At 60.2% G+C, this 6,980-nt stretch overlaps 1 protein-coding gene across 5 annotated transcripts in view; it reads right to left on the bottom strand.

Annotated features, from left to right (window-relative positions):
* Positions 1 to 3,888, bottom strand: part of BCORL1 (BCL6 corepressor like 1) — a 60,572-nt gene extending 56,684 nt beyond the window's left edge. For 2 of the 5 annotated variants that reach the window (XM_029240784.1, XM_029240790.1), the window contains exons 1-2: positions 3,689 to 3,888; positions 2,309 to 2,388 (exon numbers count right to left, since the gene is read on the bottom strand). The gene's annotated coding sequence lies outside the window, so the exon portion shown is untranslated. Of the gene's footprint in view, positions 1 to 1,308; positions 1,786 to 2,276; positions 2,389 to 2,953; positions 3,080 to 3,688 lie in introns of those variants that run through there. The other 3 variants (XM_029240786.1, XM_029240785.1, XM_029240787.1) reach the window with 3 other exon arrangements.
* Between the last annotated feature and the right edge of the window lie 3,092 nt (positions 3,889 to 6,980).

Below are 6,980 nucleotides of genomic sequence, written 5' to 3'. Positions count from 1 at the left end.
GCCCCCACCCCACCCCCAGTCCCCAGCCGCGATCCGTTCGAATCCAGCTCCGCCAGGCCTGCTGTCCGTTCCTCACGCCCCTTAGGACCCGGGGTGGGGGAGCCCTGGGGTTCGCGGCCATCCCTCTCCCTCCTTCTCCAAGGGCTGGGGGATTGCCCCCGATCCCGAAACCCGGCCCAGTAACCGGAGCCTCCCTCCTTGCAGCCCTCGGCTTCGCTCTCAGACCCCTTGCCTCCAGGCCTGGCGCGAAGCGGGTGGAGAGCTTGCACGCCGGATCTCCCCCCTGGCTTGCTGGGGCTAGTATGAATTGCCCCCGATCTCATCCTCCTTCAATTTAAGCCCCCTCCCCGCCGCGCCCGGCCCGGCGCCCCCGCCCCTAGAGCGAGGGCAGCGGAGCCAGGGCGCTCCGAAGTCATCCCCCGCCTTTTTTCCAGGGACTCGGATAATTGCCCCTGCCCCCATCACAGCACTCCCACTCCCGAACCCAGGCCCCGCCGCCACCTAGGGGTACCCCTTACCCTACGGTTCCTGCACCCCGACACCAGGGAGAAAGCAGCCCTTAAGAGCACCCGTCGCACCTCCCCTCTGAGGTTGGAGGGTATTTTCTCCTGGTCTCTTCAGGACTTCATCACGGACAGCCCCCCCCCAAAAAAACAAGCCCTTTCTCGCCCTGCCCTGCTGGCCAGTCTCCCTTCGGATCGTCGGATCCTTGGATCAGGGGGTTGGGGGCCAGGTAGTTAACAAGACCGTAGCCTCCACCTCCCTTTCCGAGGAGTGGGGTAATTCCAATGGTTCCCCCCCAGGATCAACCCGACCCCCGTTTCCATGGAGACCCCCGCCCAGCCGGGATGAAGACTCTCGGATCGTGGCGAACAAGTCTCACCTGGCTAAGGGAGAAGGGGTGAGGAGGGGGTAGGGTAGGGCAAGAATGGGGTACGAAGGTGGGAAGTGGAGGGGAGCTGTCCCGAAGGGAGGGGCGAGGACAGAGCGAGCTCCAGGGAGCGCTACGTCCGGGGACACGAAGAGGACGGCGCCCCCGGGGGGCAAGCAGAGCGGCCGCGGGGCGAAGAAGGGACAGGGTTGGGGAAAGGCTTGAGGTAGAAAGGAGCGGGTGGAGGATACGAGAAAGCCGGGGAGTCAAAAGGGGTGGAGGGGTTGGAGGAGAGAAAAAAAAGACGCACCTGTTCCCGAGTCGGCTCCGCGGGGAGGCTCAGGCCGCCACCCGGACTCCCTCTTACCCCCTCTGAGCCACCACCCGCCTAATACTGCCCCGATCTGATGCCCCCTCCGCCCCTTATTGCCACCGACCTCCTTCTCCTCTCTCTCGGCGGCGGCGGCGGTCGGACTCTAGGAACTGAGAGGAAGAAGGGAGGGCTCAGCAAAGCGGAGGAGAGACAGAGCCACACACTGGCAGCAGCCGCGGCGAGCGAAAGAGTGAGGGGGAGAGCGGTGTGTGTGTGTGTGTGTCTGTGTGTGCGAGCGAAGCCTGGTGGAGTGGGTGCCGGTCGCAGGGCTCGACGGGAAGTGGAGTCCGGTCGGATTCGCGGGCGGCGCCAGCCACCGCTCCGCGGGACTACAACTCCCAGAATGCCGCCTGCCCGGGGGGAGGAATGGGGAGGAGGAGGCGAAGGGAGGGAGAGAGCAAGAGAGGGAGGGACGAAAGCAGGGAGCAAGCGGCGGCGAAGGGGGCAGAGCCAAGCAGCCCCGGTGACACTGGGAGGGGAGGGGAGGAGGAGGGGATCGCTGCGAGGACCGAGCGGATTCCGGAGAGGGAGGCAGCGGTAGCTGCAGCAAGCCGGGCAAAAAGCTAGACTCCCAGGAGAGGCGGAGGCGCTCAATTCGAGAGGCTGCAGGAGCTCCACGCCCCCCCCCCGTACGCCCCACGAAGGGGGAGGTTGAGGAAGGGAAATGATCAGTGCACCACCGCCAGGGGTTTCTCTCTTTCTTCCAACGCTCTCCACCTTATGCCCCGACCTGACTTTCTCAGGCCACTGGTGCTGGATCCAGTGTGCAAATCCGGAGACCCCAGATCTCCCCTGCCCGGCAGCACAGAGCAGACACATTCAGTCCCCTTCTCCCAGGGGCCTGAGGGAGGCTCCCCTTGCTAGCAGGGCGTGACTCCCCCCTTCATCCCGCCCCCCCTCATCGCCACCCCCCATCTCCCTCCCCGGAACCCCTCCCTTGAAGCCGGGGCTCGCGTCTCCCTCCCAGCCAAGAAAGGGACTCCCTCGGGGGCGACTACCCAGCCCCCTCCCTTATACTGGGCCCTTACCCACCAGTATCCCCTTCTTAGCGTTGCCCCCCTCACCGAAGTAATAGTGGGGGCGACCCGAGTTGGACTGGTGGCTACTTTCCCTCCGAGACTAGCCGTCCTTGGCCACGCCGACCCTGTGTAGAGATAGAGAAGCACATTAATTCTCCCGTTCCCCCCCCCTCAAGTTCGGATCCCCGTGGAAATGGCTCACAAGGAAAGAGGGGTTGGTAGTGGAAGTGAGCTGGGGGTGAATCCCAATCCTCAAACCTCATCCCAGGCGTGGAAATCCAGGGATTCGTCCCCTTTCTTAAAAGCCATCAAATCGCTGGGGGGGGGGCGTTAGTTGGGGGTAGATTATCTAAACCCCAATGTCCATGCTACTCGAAGCAACGCTACATGTAGGAATAAGATAGGAACTAGGCTGCCGCCGCGAGAGGAAAAGTATTACCCCCCCTGCCGTTGTCCACCCCCAAACACACAACCCTAGGAGAGTCAGATGGCCGAGCAAGGGGCGGGGGGAGGCGGTAGGAGTGCTGGAGAGTGAAAGGGTTGCGGCGGGGAGGGTCCGCGGCCCCCTGAGAGCAGAATCCAGATGCTAAAGAGGTGGGTGGGGGGGGTGCGGCATAATTGCAGACAGTGTCTCTCCTAGCTTTTCCCGGAATCGCCACCGAACACCGTCTAACACTCGTAGTTGCTTACCAGTCAATCCCCTAGCCCCATTTGTGCGCTTGAGGCTGCCGGAGCCCGGGAAGCCCGGGCACAAACTCCGCGGAAGCTGGCCTTCGCCGCCGCCGCGCTGCCGCGGGCCTCCCTCTCTCCGCTGGCGGCCCCGCCGATCTACCTTCGCCCCCGGCCGAGGCCAGACCCCGCTCGCAACTCCACGCCCCTACTCCACCCCCGGCTCCCCCTCCCCTCGCCCTCTCCCCGCTGGTCCGGCCCAGCCCCTAGCGCCGCGCCGCCCCGCCCTACTGCTCGGTCCCGAGCCCAGCAAGTGCCCCGAACTCGCCCCCCGCCCCCACGCCCAGGCCAGTCCGGCCGGGCCTGGTTTCCCCCTCCCGCCGCGCCCCGCCCCCGAATCCACGTCCTACTTCGCCACCCAACTCGGCCCGATCCGGGTTCGGCCCGCGCCCAGGCCACCGGAGTCCCCGGTTCGGTCCGGTGTACGGCCACCCACCCCGCCCTTGCCTGGGTGCCGGCCTGGCCCGCTGCCTGCGCCCGCCGAGCCGACTCAGGCGCGCGGTCCTGGTCCCGGTCCCGGTGCCGGCCTCGGTCCCGGCGGCGTTGCCGCGTCTCGCCACGAGGGCTGGGTCCACGCAAGATCCGAACCCGCGCGGGGTGGGGGCCGAGGAAACCAAGTTTCTTTATCTTCTCTCCGCCCCCGCCGCAGGGCCGCGCCGTCCCCCCGCTTCCCCGCTCCCACGGAGCCCCCTTCACCTGGGCAGAGCCCCTCGGCCGCTGTCGCAACTTTGCTCTTCTCCACGCTGCCGGGGAAGCGGGCGAAGCGGGAGGAGGAGGGAGGTGGAGGGGGGTGCTGGGATCAGGCCGCTGGGCTCCGGGAGGACACGTGGGGGAGGAGGGGAAGGAGGAGGAGGAAGGGGGGGCAGGCCTGCAGTTCTCGGGGCTCCCCCTGCCAGCCCCGGGGAAGCCGGAACCTCGCCGGGCAGCCGCAGACCCCGCACTGGCCACGGGGGAAGAACGGAGCCACCTTCCCCGGCCAGCCCGTGGCTCCAGGAAGGAGGGGGGGCGAGCAACGCCGCTTGGGGTCGGAGAGCAAGCGTTTTCGCTCGAGCTTTATGTGAGGCTCTCTCTTTCTCCGTTTAGCCTCTGTGTATGCGGGGGGGTGGGGTCTTGCCTGCGGGGGGGCGCCCCCACCGGACGCCCCGCCCCTCCCCTCCCCCGGCCCCCCACTTCCCTAACCCGGGCGACCTCGGTGCGTGGCTCCGGCACGGGCACCGAGGCCGCCCGCGGGTGCAGCCCCAGCCCCGGCGCCGAAGTGGGACAGGTGCTGGGGCAGGGAAAATGCCGGGGCTCGCTGCCTCGCCTCGCGTCTCCGGGGCGGCCCACCCTTCGTGGCAACGGCCGGGGCTGCAGCCCCCGTGGGCAGAACTCAAAGGGCAGCCCCCGGCCTGGGCGTGGAGGCATCTGGGGGGGGGGCGGGTAGGAGTGAGAGGCCCGAGGGAGGAAGGAGGAGGGGGACGAAAGGTCTGCAAAGGGGGGAGCCTGCACGACTCGGGCCGAAAACCTGGCTCTCTTTCCAAGGCTCCTCAGTCACCAAACTGAACCCCTTGACCCTTACCCTTTACCCTAACGACTCCTCTCCTGGCCAAAGGAATAAATCCTCGTATGTGTTTACATCCCAGGCTATCCCCGGCACTGAAGGGCTGAGAAGCCTGCGGTCCACATTGGAACTCTGATGACTTTACATTAACTCTGAGGAGAGCAGCTTGCGATGGAGCTGAAGCTGCCGGGCGGACTTACTTTCAGTCTTAGGGTGTTTCTTAGCAGCTCCAACCCTGAGTTGGTGGTGGGGACTTCAAAGGCATCGCCTCAACCTACAGGGTATTAGGGGAGGTGCCCTGCAGTTCCCGGAGGGTTCAGGGCTTTGTAAACGGAATGTGAAATGAATAGCAGGAATTTGAAAAAAAATCTTTAATGTGCAGATATATTGATATTATTTATTATATATTTATCTATACTAAGGAAGCCAGAGGGTGATGTGGACTGGAAGGAAGCCCTGCAGGATTAATGTCTTCCTCCTCCCCCTCCTCCCCGCCCCCCTCCTTTGTCCTAGGCCCAGAGGTTCCATCTCTAAGCTGTGGGGTGTCTTCTCTCCTTCTCTCCTTTGGAAGGACTTTAGAGATGGCAGTTGAGACTTGCCTGGTATGTCTCCCTCACCTGGTTTGAAGGATGTGTGTGAGTATTGCGGAGGAGGGCAAGCCTCTAAGGCTGCAGTGGCTTTGCTGCTGGATGAGGCCTGGTGTTCTATGACCCCTCTTGCTTGTCCTCACCAGCGTCAAAATCTATTGCCAGCAGTGTGGACATACCGCTTGCCATTTTACTTTGCTTTGGGAACCTCTTCACTAGCTGTTTTACTTGACCACTCCTGCCCTGCCATGCACCCCACACAAACCTTAAAAAGTGTTTGGCCTAAGTTGCACCAAGGGAAAGTGGAGATTGGGAAATGATTTGTTTAAGCTAATCAACATATGAACTCGAAATGCATTATTAAGGGGGGAAATTGCCTCTATCGGGCCTGATAATGCAGGCCCCACCACTTCTGCTTTGATTTAAATTGGCTGTCTTCACTGATTTTAATTAATCTGGTAATTACTAAATCTCCACGTCTCTTAAGGCCCTTAGGGCCTTAGGGCTACTTTGCTCCTTGGTTTGAGGCTGAAACAGATTCTGGACACCTCCGTTCCCACTCGTCTGTGTCTCACCATTTGGCTGCATCATTTATCTGGCGAAATAAAGGTTGGGGCAAGATGGCTATTTCCTGGCTGAAGCCCTAGCATTTCTGAGCCTTTTCCTGTTGGGGGGCCACACTTCCTGCCCTACAGGAGATGATGGGAAACCAAGGAGCAGGGTGGGGAGAGCTGTGGGAAACCTTGTAAAGAATGTAGAGTTTAATGATTCTTTTATTTGAGGCTAGAACCACAACATCATCATAATAATACCTTACCTTTGTACATCAGAGTGTTTACAAAGCCCTTTCACTTGTGTTATTTCATTTGTTTCTCACTACAACTCTTGATGTTGTAATTGAGGAAACTGAGTCCATGAGCAGCTATGAGTGGCTTGCTCAAGGTCATATGGCTAGTGAGTGCCTGAGCCAGGATTCAACCCCAGTAGTCCTGTTTCCACATCCGGAGCTCTTTTTAATATGGAATAGCGCCTCCATTTCATGTCAAAATATTCATTTTCAGGCAGGATTGTTTTTCTAATTGTTTCTCCCATCGATAACAGCTGGACTCAGAGAGGCAGCTTGGTGTAATGGAAAGAGGATTGTTTGGAGAGTTTTAAGAATCAGATCCCAGTCCTGTCTTGTCGATAGCTAGCAGTGTGACCTCAAGCAAGCCCTAACATTTAAGTAGTGCCAGCCTGATGCCCGGTACTGTATTTTGGGCCTTGCCCCTGCTCTAAAATATGGAAATCAATGCACCTGTCATACCTCCCTTACAGGGACACCCCTGAGCATCAGATGAGATAATGGATGGGAAAGAATTTTGTACACTGTAAACCACTGGGCTCATGCAAGACTTATTATTATCAGCGTTGGCACCACCAGCCTCCCTAGGTGTAGCTCAGAGACCTAGGGGTGACACTGGCCTGGGCCCTACCTTCCTGAAGCTTACCAGACAAAACAGGGCATTTGCGGGGGGGGGTCCCAGGATAATTTAAGCTCCAAACCAACCTCTGGCTAAATTCATAGGATAATTGCTTTAATTCTCTGCTTTGCTCTGCAATCACAGGCCTTGTCTCTCTGGTAAAACAGCCCAGCCCTATGACAACAATAACAACAATAAAATCCCAGTGGTTTAGATCTTCAGAGTGCCAGAACGAAGCACATTTGCAGCTTCTGGTCATCCCTTCATCCCCTGCACCCCAGTCAGTTGAAGGTGAAGTCACGTTTGGAACCCAGGGTCTCAAGACTGCTGAAGGGCTCATTCTAAGTCACCCCAGTTGAAAGCAGACCAGGGGAGATCGGGGTACAGAAAGAACCTTG

Source organism: Monodon monoceros, unplaced genomic scaffold, assembly GCF_005190385.1.
Source record: "Monodon monoceros isolate NGI ecotype Baffin Bay Population unplaced genomic scaffold, NGI_Narwhal_1 Super_Scaffold_22, whole genome shotgun sequence".
Lineage (NCBI taxonomy): Eukaryota > Metazoa > Chordata > Mammalia > Artiodactyla > Monodontidae > Monodon > Monodon monoceros.
The sequence above is the reverse complement of the archived record's forward strand: the minus strand, read 5'-3'. Positions and strand labels throughout refer to the sequence as shown.